General features: G+C 35.7%; 1 protein-coding gene across 5 annotated transcripts in view; it reads right to left on the bottom strand.

Moving 5' to 3' along the window:
• The window catches only part of LIN52 (lin-52 DREAM MuvB core complex component), a 91961-nt gene that overhangs the window by 13753 nt on the left and 65649 nt on the right, over nt 1-12559 (bottom strand). The window contains exon 6 of one of the 5 annotated variants that reach the window (XR_004320827.1): nt 5409-5592. The exons of the other annotated variants lie outside the window; for them this stretch is intronic. The gene's annotated coding sequence lies outside the window, so the exon portion shown is untranslated. The remainder of the gene's footprint in view (nt 1-5408; nt 5593-12559) is intronic. 5 annotated transcript variants of the gene reach the window in all.

Here is a 12559-nt window from a genome sequence, read left to right as displayed (position 1 = left end):
TCTAGTACCAATGAGCACTATTAGTACCTAGGTTTCTAGTAAAAGGACCAGGATTCCCTGGAGAAATGCATGAGAAGTAAAAATGAACCAGGAATATGGAGACATGCTGAAAGCAAGGAAGTTACCAAAGATTAGTAAAGATGGGTCACTTTTGAGTGTCAAAAAGAATGATTATACATGAAGTATGGACACCTATATTATTATTTAAAAGACTTCAGTCACTTCAACTCATTTCACGTTCTGAAAATTGGTAAGTAAAAGAGGAAAAAAATCTAGCATTTCTTCTGCCTTTCCTCTTTGGACTATATTTCCAGGAAACCAAATAGTTGCTAATGGTTCAGACTGATACCACCTAAGCCCACTGATCTTCACTGAAACTGGAACAAATGAAGGTCATATACTTCCTGATATGCAGCAACAGCAAGTATGCAGTACCACGCACGAAACATTCTTACCAAAAAGATGGACTCCAAACCCACTTTATTCTCTAACTCTATCAGATTACAGGAAATTTGGGGGTGGGGTGGGGAGAGGAACATGTGGGGATGCTACCAGGATAAAATCATCCAAATTTAAAATGTGGGAGATCCTCCAGGACAAACAACCTAGTTTCTTCAACAATTAAATACCATGCGGTATTTCCCTAGAGGAAGAAGAGAGTGTGCTTATAGAGAAGATTAAGAGACTGAACGTTGTATCAACCAAATCAATGTGTGGACCTTGGCCAGATCCTACTCATACAAACCAACTGTGAAAAACATAATTTTGAGCCAAACTGGACATGGACTATGTTATTAAGGAAATATGACTTTTTAAATTCAGTGTAATAATTGTGTGTGTGTGTGTGTGTGTTTAAAGGCCTTTCCATTAGAGATACATACTAAAATATTTATGAATGAAATGGTATTAGGATTTGCTTTAAAATACACTAGCCAACAACACAATCAAAAGAAAAGTATGATACAAGGGGGTGGAGATGAAACAAGAATGGTAGAAAGTTGACTTACTGAAGCTGCAGAGGGGGACATGGGGTTCATTATAGCATTCTCTCTAGTTAGTACATGCTTGAAAAATCTCCATAATAAAAAGAAAACCTCACCAAATGCTTCTCTGGAAATATAGCTTTTTCTCATTATCACTACATATCATAATACAATGAAGAGTAGGCCAGGGCACAGAGATGGGGATAATTAATTCTGCAGAGGGCTTGGAAATAGATGGACAGGAAGAGCTGTAGAAAGTGGGTGACTTCTCATGTCATGAATGTTTATTTCCGTCGTTAAATTCTTTGGATAAGGAACAAATTACACATGACCAAACAATCAAAAGCAGATTACATATTTTTTAAAGTTTACCAAATCTAACTCAGGTTAAGCCTAATAATAAGGAGCTGCTGCCTTCCAACCTTTCTCTCTTAATTATTTAAGAAATCACACTGACAAATCTAAGAGTACAATTTTCAATTTATTTGTAAAACAGCTATGAGGAAGCTCTCTGGCTCAACTTTGCTTCTACAAAATTCTTTGGGAGATGGAGAGAATGAGTCCTTGGTAACTCCTTTATTGAATCTTCTCAGGAAAAGCTTTAGTCAGTAGCAAGACTAACTTTAAGGTCTAGGACAGTCCAGTAGCTAACAAGATACAGAAAGGAACAGCTTAATCTAAACATTCACTAGTGTAGCTGAACTTCAGCTAGTCTGCCCTCACACTATCAACAACTGTATATAAATGATGACCCTACTTCACTTTTTTGACTATTTTTCTTCTTTTATTAGAATTTTGCCTTTTTTTGTTTGTTTTTCTCAAAATTTTAATCTAAAGACAAACAAACAAAAGAAAACAAAGAAAAACAAAATTAATGGAAACTTCATGGTTCATGTGGGGAGACAGGGGAGAAGGCACATGGAGCTGAGGCTTTGAAAAGTCCTGTCTAGAAAACTCCTCACCCTCGAAGTGCCCTCTTCTGAGGGACAGCAAAGCCAGGAACAACCCCCCCCCCAACACCAAGCCTCCATCTGGAGAAGAGGGCAGAGTCAACAGCGGTCCAGGGCCAGAGGGGCTGGAGGGCGGCAGGGGCCAAGGAGGTCACAGGAAGTAGTCAGCCATGGGCTTTTTTGGAGGGGAGGCCCCATGTCTCTTGGGAGCAGCCTCAAAGATGATGAAATCTTTCTGGAGATGCTCATCCAGCTCCAAGATGGCTGCCACATTCCCACAGTGGTAGCAGTATTTGGGTGCTGACGACATAGTGAGTACCCCTCCTTCATTTTGATCACTCTTTTACTTTATAGATGATGACTTATCCAATGTAAGACAACTTACTTGTCCTATCTGATAATTTGATTTTCAGTTGTTTGTATTGTGGTTTCATGTATGCATGGTTCATGTTCTCAACTTGACCAGACAATAAATTCATTCAACGGAAGAGACTTTTAAAGATAATTTACCTAACAGACTTGGGAAAAAATGCCCAATATATAGTAGTTATCCAGTAACACTTAACTTTAAAGTCTTTTTCCTCTAAAATCATGTAGTAGTACAAAGCTACAACAATTACTGTCTTCATTTGATTGTGAATTTCTTTTAAAACCACATCACATCAAGGTAAAGATTTGACTGTATGACGAGTCCACTTAGGAAGTCATATTGAGATAGGCTGGGACCTGGGACCCTTTACTGGAGTGTCTGCACCTGGACTAAGGTCTCCTTGAGCAACAGAATACAAGGAAACTATAAGGAACTAAAAATAACTGCATGCATGCACAGCTGGGGCAATTATGAAAAACGCGATACAAAAAGGCCACAAACCAACTGCCATTTCTGAGGTGCTGGGAGCAAAAGCAGGGTATTGCACAAGATCCCTGCACACAGCACCAGCAAGGGGGTGGGCAGACCATCTAATCTACGTCTTCTGCCCAACCCACAGACCTGTGCCTGTTGTTACCCCTTTTAAGGAGACAAGCAGCTCCTTTCCGTGGGAGAGCAAGGGTATCTGTTTCTTGTTTTCACTTCCTCATGCTGCAGTACGAGCCCCAGTAAAGCCTTGCCTGGAATTCTCGTCTGGCCTCTTATCAATTTCTATTGATTAGAGTCCAAGGGCCCCAGTCGGTAACTGTATGGTAGTGGTTATTTTCCTTGTGAGTAGAAATAACAGCTAGTTAACCTTTTTTTCTCCACAAATATCCAGTTTTGATGTTTTTGAATAATCTTATCTGTAACATTCATCAATTATTAATTTAAAAGAAGTAGAACACAAAAATATCTTCAGCCAGAAAATTATATTATACCCTGTGTGATATCTGCATCACTGAAACTCCAGAGTTTAACCTGTACATAGTTAACATATAATAAGTATTGAATGAAAAAATACTTTTTCACTGACACTACAGGTCAAAATTTAGGATCTTAAAAACAACTTATGGGTGATCAATATGGCAAACTATAATAAAGGAGGAAATCTGGTTAGATTCTATATAAACATTTACTATAATGCTTAATAATTACTTTTAAAATATATTTTTAAATTAATTTTATTTGCATTCAAACCAATAAAGATGGGAAAGTGAAAAGAAGTATTTTATAGATGCTAGACCACTGGCCTCAAAATCAGAAGGTCAGAATTCTAAACTAGTTTTATCAGCTAGTCAGCAAACTCTTATTGCATGCCCATTACATACTCTTATATTTGCAGATAATGACACCCAGAGAATTTAACCAATCTTCCTTAAAAAGTAAGCTCCTTTCTCCCAGCTCCTTTGGGCACTAAGGTGTGCTCATCGATAGCTTAATTGTGTTCCATGTAGTTACTTGTAGAGACCTTTGCAATTATGGAGTACATACTTTTCCCTCAAGACCTTAAAGAGAGAGCTAGGTGGGGAAATCAGGAACAGATCCTATTTCAGCATGGTAGAGGTTTTTAGGTAGGTTAGTTAGAATTTATTACCTATATCAGTGGTTCTCAAGGTGTGGTCCCCGGACCAACCACATTAGCATCACTTTGGGAACATGTTAGACATACACATTCTCAGGTCCCCATCCCAGATCTATTGAATCAGAAACTCTAGAGGTTGGGCCCATGAATCCATGCTTTAGCAGCCCTTGAGGTGATTATGATGCATGCTAAAAGTTTGAGAGCCACTAACCTATATTACCCGGGAACTTTGATTTTGTCTCCCATTCTCTGTAGTTCTAATTTATTACTAAAAGATTGGGTTGGGTTTATTTTATTAAAATTATGAACATATAGCCTATTTCTTACCATGAAACTAAAAGTAGAAGAGAGACTACCTTCTCTATGAGCAACAAAGGGAGAAATTATAATTCAGCCAAGGATTAGAATTTCTACCAAAATTTTAGCTCTATCTCTAGTGCCATGCATTGTGTTTAGTGTTAAGGTTACAATACAGTCCTTAACCTTGAGAATCTGTCAGAGGCACACTATAAAGTAAATAATTACCAAGCAATGTCATCCAAGCTATAAGAAGGTATACAATACATTATGAGGACAGAAATTGGGATAATTAATTTTGCAGAATGTATGGATGGACAGGAAAAGCTTTGGAAAAGGAGCGATATTTGAACTGACATTTTAGGAACGTACTATCTAGGAACACCTGGCAAGCTAAGAACAGCTCCTTTTTAAATGCTTTCCACTAGGCCACTGGTATAAAATGCAAATGAACATTATGAAATAGATCTTAAAATAAGCCACGGGTACCCTCTTAATTCCCAGCACTGTTTGGGATTTCTTGGGGCTATCAAAGTAGTATAAGACATGGTCCTACTTTTAAGAAATCAAACCACAAATAATGAATTTGATCTATCCAAAATTTGGCAGAAACTAAACCAATTACAACTATTTACCATATTTTGTTAAGTAAAAAGCTGAGACAGTGAACAACCAAACCACAGGTCAAGTGGTTTGCTCTTGAGTCTAGTTTCTTTTCAAGATTGAAGTTTTCAAAAGTTTTTTTTTTAATGGAGACATCTACCATGCTTTTACCTTAAATTTTATTTCAATGTTTTTATTTCTTATTCAAAATAAATAAATAATTTATGAAGTCCAGGGTAGAAGATGCTATCTTAATGAGTTAAAAATCCTGTGCTTGTAAAATCAACCTGAACTAATTCCATCAAAAAGTCACATTTTAAATCATTTTTTTTGTCTATGTTCATGTTGATTCTAATAAACTAGCATTCCTGTTAGCTGACAAACGCTCAGTTTTTTGGAAGGTAGAGAGATTATAAAAGCTAGTTTTCATAATTTGCTAAAAAGTTTATTTTAAATGAAAACAATTTATTAAGTCCCTAGTAACCTAGCTCTGATTTGATTAAGGGGTCCTATTTCTAATAAATCCAGAGTTGAGTCAAAGGCCAAAAGACAATGTGAATAAAACACTTAAATATTCCTACCATTAATCACATTCTTTGAACTACTTTCTTGATGATTGCCCAGGTTCAGTTTGAGTTGCTGGGTACATTTACTTCATCTGTACAATCAATGATGTGAGGTTAATGTCAATACAGAAATGAATTTCTATATGCAGAAGCTGTTCAGCATTCCAGGTGTATAGATTCTTTCTTTCAAAGTTTTATTCTATGCAAAAACAAAACAAGAATATTTGACTGAGATTAAAAATAACAAAACCGAGGATATGACCCACAGTTGTCATTCAGCCATGATAGCCAGTCAACTGTAAATAGATTCACAATAAGCCATTCTTTTCCATTCTAGCTCAAGATATGAAATATCAAACTGTAGAGTCCTTTGAAATGGAATCCAACTCTGAGAGTGAAGAAAGCAAAAAGGGTTGTGTTTTTGCTTATCCAGTCAGTTTCTGAGTGACTCAAAAAGACAAAGGGGAGACTAATAAATGCTTAAGTTATCTATTAGTTTAGGAAAATGTATTTAGATCATTGGGTAATATATATTGCATTGATACTAAGTTAAAACTATATCCAAGGTATTCTACCACAAAACTTATAATATACAAATACACCCTAACATCAAAAGAAAGCTTAATGATCATGACACAAAAACTTCTACACGAATCTTCACAGCAGCATTTTCCTAATAGCCAAAAGGTAGAAATACTCAAATGTCCATCAACTGATGAATAATATGGTATATCCATATAATGGAATATTATTTGGCAATAAAAAGGAATGAAATACATAGGGACAAAAAGTAGGTCAGTGATTACTTAAGGTTGGTTGGAGAGGGGAATGGAGTCAGGGGAATGGGAGACTGCTAATGAGCATGGGGTTTCTTTTTGGGGTGATAAAAATATTCTAAAATTGGACAGTCATGGCAATTGCATATTTCTGTGAATATACTAAAAATTCACTGTATACTTTAAATGGGTGAATTTTATAGTATGTGTAAATATCTCAATAATGCTGTTTTTATAAAAATGAGTGATGTGTAGAGATGTGCAAAAATTAAATGCAGAAGTATAAAAAAGCCCACTGGACTCAAATAAAACCCTGATAAAGAGACTTCACACAGGGAAGATCCAAGGTAACAGAATCTGGGTTTCTCCATTAAAAGCACAGGCATCCAGTTCTTATCTCTATCCTGAGGCACAAAGAAAAAACAGCCCTCCCCTTCTGGCTTTGTTCTTGCTAAAAAACTGAAAATCTAACCAATCAATGTTCCTGATAAAAAATCTGGGTGTTCGGATATTACTGCCAATATGCTTCAAGAGAAAATACACTTCATAAATTCAATTGTTTAAATTCAGATTAATACCAGAATTTGTATTTATGATATACATTTTGAAAGCAAAGATACTATATTTTGAATTAAAGTAATTATAGTACTTAGATCATTTAGTCACTATGAATAATTACATGAGAAATGTTCCTTTTGTTTAATGACTAAATTTTCATCCCAGGAAGTCAGAATGCAATTAAATTTAATAGAAGTAGATTAGACTAATGCAAATGTACTAATGCAAAAACACTTAAAGCTATATATTTAAACATATCAAAATCTATGAAATAAAAGATTAAAGTTGCTATGAAAACTAAGTAATCCTCAGTACATGTATATAATTGGTTAAACGTAATAATTGAATTAGCAATCCCAACTCAGATCACGAGCAATGTAGGTAACTTCATTTACACAAAAGCATTTAATTGTTGACTTTCCATGTGCTCACTATTGTGCTGTGCTTTGAAGATACTAAGAAGAACAACACTGACAGTTTTCTTTTTAAAAAACTGGTTCATTCAACACGTGTTTATTGAACACAACTTCATATAGGATGTGATTTTGCATTCACATTTTGAAGAGACTAAAAGGTTCAGAAAATCACTATGCAAGTTAACACAGTTATTCATATGGTATAATTTCTCACAGGTGCCATAAGAGCCTCCATAACTGTCACACTAGTTACTTGGTTGTCCTTCAGCCCTGTGTGGCTATTTGAGTAGGATCGCTATCTGATTTGAACACATTCTTACGTTCTTGATATACTTGTGAAGCAAAGTTCTCAACTACACTAATTAGTGCCATCTTTCCTTGGTGCTGATTTGACATTATGCTTCTCACCTCTTACTCAAAAGAAACTGAACCCTGCTCCACACATTACATAAAAACTGCTCAGTCCTAAATTCCACCTAACTGGTATCACTGTAATGTTAACACATCCATTACACATTGTTCAAAATTTAGAGCACACCCAGGGAAGAGCCTGCTGCTGAATGGCTAAGAATCACAATGCTAACATTTCTGAATGGTGATTATGTGTACTATTCAAAGCACTTAACACGTTATCATTTAAAATCCTCACAACACACTATAGACAGGTATCATTTATCATCCGCATTTTACAAATGAGGCAGAGAGGTTCCATCATTCGCTCAAGTTTATACAGCTAATAAGTGGTGGAGGCAGGATTAGAACCCAGGTGGCCTTAACTCCAGAGCCTGTGCTCTTAACTACAGTTATCACCCCACAGTCCCTGACCTAAGGGAGCTCACAGACTAGAGATATATGTCTCATTTATAACATAATTTGATAGTGGCTGTAATAGAGGAATGTGACAGGAGCACAGAAAAAGGGCTTAAGGTAATGGACAAAGCTTTCCAGGGAGAAGAAACAGCATTCTGTATTACAAACATTCCAGGTATAAACTTCCCAAGAAATGTAGTTTGTTTTAAGAATTAAAATGAAAGACACACTAGAATACTGAATCTAAATTCACTTTCCAAATTCCAGGTCTATGTAAATAGAAACTTCACTCCCACAATGACTGTTCGTTACCTTTTAGATAACATTTTTTAAAAAGTTTTTTTTTTGTATAATGGCTTTTGTTTTCTTTCTAATTTGTGACAATTACTTAGATTTTCTTTAATGTCTGTCAATAAAGTTTACAGTTTTTTCCATAAAGATCTCGCAAAATTTTTGTGTTTAAACCCTTAAGTACCATGGGGAAGGTTATGTTCTTAAAACTTGTTATATTTTAATTGTTTCTGGTGTATAAGATACAATAGGCTTTTGTTTTTATATAATGGTTTTATAAAAGGTGCTATTACAACATTGGTGCAGTGTGTTCAACACTACCATTCTCCAATCAGAGAGCACCACGTGGACCAAATGTGTATTGTGTGTCGTGTTTAAATGAACTCTGAACATTTGCTTTATGGATGTACACCAACCAAGAGGGATAAAGGGAAAACACCAACCGAAATTCTTCAAAACTTCCACATGATTGAAAATGCTCTCATGTTTACGCTATGACTTGACTTTTAAGTGCAGTTTGAGTGTAAGATAATTTAAGCCCCCTAAAGGCTGAAAAATTAGTGAAGAAAAAAGTGCGGCAAGAATGCTCCTTTCAAAAAACGACTCTCTCACATTCCACAGCTACCACCCACTCACACCCTCCCTTCTTCCTTTGATAAACACAATAAAGTTTCACTACATTATGTTTGTTATACAATCTGTATTTATTTACTTCCAATTTGTTAATTACTAAAACTTAATTTCCTTGTCAGTTGATATATTTTTCTACCTATGAAATTTGTTTGGATACCTTAGGTTGGGATGGATGCATCATAGTTTCTCCTACTAAAAATAATAAAAATCGGAGGGGTTGTCTAGCTCAGTGAATGCTTAGCATGTACAAGGTCCTGTGTTCAATCTCCAGTGCCTCCCCTAATAAATAAATTAATAAATTAATAAAAATCGTTTTCATTTAATGGCAGAATTTCCCAGAAACACATTAAGGACAACACAAAGATTAGTGTATTCAAGTACTGTTTCTATGAAACATGTCCCTTCAAGAGATGTGTGGTGCCTCCCTATAAAATCCAAAATCCTCCTCCTAAAATCTAAACCAAATCTCAAATCTTTGAGAAGCAACTGCCTTGATATATTTTACATACAATAAATTGCACCATTTTCGATCACAGTTTAACGAGTTTTCACAGATGTCTAAAATTGTGTAACTGCCATCATAATTAAGATATAGAATATTTCCATCAACCCAAATTGTTCCCTTGTGCCCTTTTGCAATCAACTCCAATATTACCCTAGTCCTAGGTTACCACTATTCTACTTTGTCACTATGGATTGGATCTGCCTTTTCTTGAATTTCATATGAATATCATATACTAGGTACTCCTCAGCATAACATACTGATATCCAACCATACTGCTACCTGTATCAGTAGCCTGTTCCTTTTTAGCACTGAGCAGTATTCCACTGCATGGGTATACCACAAATTGTTTGTTTATTCATTCACTGGTTGACAGATGTTTGGGATGTGTCCAACTAATGGTTTTTATGAATAAAATTGTCATAAACATTTTGTATAGTCTTTATGCAGATGTATGTTTTTATTTATCTTGAGCAAAAAAATTAGGAGTGGAATTGGTAGGTTATGTGGTAAATGTATGTCTAACATTGTAATAAATTGCCAAACTTTCCCAGAGGGGCTGTCCCATTAGCAATGCATGTATTCCGGTTGTTTCACTTATCTTCCCAGCATTTGCTTTCACAGTTTCATATTCACCTGAGATATACACAAAAAGGGAAGAAATGCTCACCAGTAATTATGCTTGAGAATCTGTAGAAGATATAAAAATTCTAAAAGTGTAAAAAAAGGCTGATCTTAGTGGAATTTAGATGAAAATTACTTAACTTTTCTGAGCATTGTTAATTGGCAGTATCACCAAGCTTTTCACAAGAGGGCAGCAAGACGCTTTCTAGCGTAATGAAAATCCTATTTGAAAGGTATGATGGAATTTTAAGCTATTATATAATTATCAGGGCAATCTATAAAAACCTTACAAACACAGCTGATAAAGATTTCATGAGGTTCTGTACTCATTCACTTACTTTACAAGAGCTTATTAAGTTATCAAGGCAAATAACCTATAACAAAAAACCTTGATTCTCTCCTTCAAGGACTATATTTTGATAACAGAGAATATATTATAAGAATGTTTATAGTAGAACAAAACAATCATTAAGTTAAACACCATTAAGACAAATATAATAAGGGCCATAATACAAGTAAAGAATAAGTACTCTAGCCAGTAAGGACTAGAAAATGCACGGCATGAAGCTTGAATTGGGCCTCAAATGTGAATGAGATGTGGACAAGTGGGAAGGAGGGGCCAAGGCATTCCAGATGGCATTTATGAAAAGGACAAAGACATAGGGTGGTGCTTTGGGAAGAGAAATGAGATATAATCTTTAGAAATACTCACAGCTAAAGATTCAAAAGAAAGCATACAGCCTGGAAGTACAGGTTCCCAGTCAGAGGAGTGTGCAAAGAGTAATGAGGCTAGAAAAGGCTATTAGATAAATGTAAAATCTGATATTTAATTTTTAAAAACTACAGGATAGGAGGGTGCACATGATTTGATAACTGAAAACCTTGGGGTTTTAGTTGATTTTCAAGTTCATTATGAGCTAACTCTGGGAGATGCAAGTGCTAACACACAAAAATCCTAGTTACTATTATTAGAAGCAGTTTCCAGCTCAAAGGAAGCAATATTGGATTGCTCAAGGATCAGTCCACAACTAGAGTGCTGTATTCAATTTTCATTGACATATTTTAAGAAAAATGTTGATGAACCAGAATCTATAACCAAAGAGAGAACTTGAATCTCAAAACTGCCAGAGCAGGAAGTTAAAGACTGGTTTTATTTACTTTTATCTTTCCCCTTCCACCCTCCTTTATCTTCTATATTCCAATTCTAGGCAATGGGAGCAAATCTACCAAGTCACCCATGTTAGAAACCTGGGAAGATCATGCTGGGTCCTTCTCTTTCACTCCCATCTTCAAATTGGTTGCAAAATCTTGTTGATTCTCTAACTCAAACGTCCCAAGTCAGTCACACTTACTGCCTCACCACTGCTTTAGTTTAGGTCCCCTCCATCTCATCTCTGGATTATTACTGATAACCTAACTGATCTCCCAGTCTCTTACAAAACCACTCTCCACATGACAGCCAAAGCGATTTTTCTACAGCTAAATCTAACCATATTACTCCCTGGATTAAAAAGAAATCTTCAATTACTTCCAATAATCTTCAGAGCAATGTTGAAATCCCTTTTCATATTTACAAGGCCTCTGCCTGCCTCTTTATTTCTTTGTTCATCAGATATTAACTAAGCATTTATTATGTGCTAGGTCATGTGGATACAATGATGAAAAAGCCAGACAAGGTACTGTCACTCACGGAGCTTACTAACAGACAACTTTATCGCCTGCTATTCTCTCAGTGCTCCAGCTACACAGGAACAACTAGCATTTCCTCAAATGTACCATCTGAATTCACACTTCTGTGCTTCTGCATATGATTCAAATTACTTAGACTGGCCCACAGTTTCTTCTGCATTCTTCCCCTCTTCTGTGTTCCTACACTGCTATATAGCCACCTGGCAAATTTTTACGTACTCTTCAAGACTGAGTTTCAGGTATCTCTTCTACGAAGCCTTTCCTGAAACCCTCACTCAGGCAGAGTTGATTATTCCCTTCTTTATGTCAGCCATGAACCACACACAAACTTCATTTACACTTATTTGTTACATGTATGTCTCTCACTGGGTGATGACTTATTCACAAATGTCTTACTTATTTTTAAGGTCCTAGAATCTAATAGTGTGCAAGGCATAGTATAAGCTCAATTAATAACTGCAAAACAATTGAATTACATGATTGGTTACATGAATGAGTTTATTAAAAGGGTACTATGATAGATTTCTTCAAATACACTGAACTATTTATATATGAGAGAAATTTTCACTTTTTAAATGTTACCTCTGACATCTTAAGTAACAACTACATTTGTATGGTTACAAATTAAGAGAAGTAGGAGAAAGAGGAGAATTCTGTGGGATAACTTTAATTGTCCAACAGTGGAAATGAATTTCCTACCACTGGACATGTTGAATTGGATGCTGGAGGAGATCAGACTACTGATGCTGGAGAGAGAGGAAACAAACATAAAAAAGGTTGCAGGTTCCTTAGAAAGCAACCAGAAAATAGAAATTAGAATACAGAGAAAAGAGGGGACAATCCTTGGATAAGGATACTTCTTGGAAT

The sequence above is a fragment of the Camelus ferus genome, chromosome 6, assembly GCF_009834535.1.
Source record: "Camelus ferus isolate YT-003-E chromosome 6, BCGSAC_Cfer_1.0, whole genome shotgun sequence".
Classification (NCBI taxonomy): domain Eukaryota; kingdom Metazoa; phylum Chordata; class Mammalia; order Artiodactyla; family Camelidae; genus Camelus; species Camelus ferus.
The sequence above is the reverse complement of the archived record's forward strand: the minus strand, read 5'-3'. Positions and strand labels throughout refer to the sequence as shown.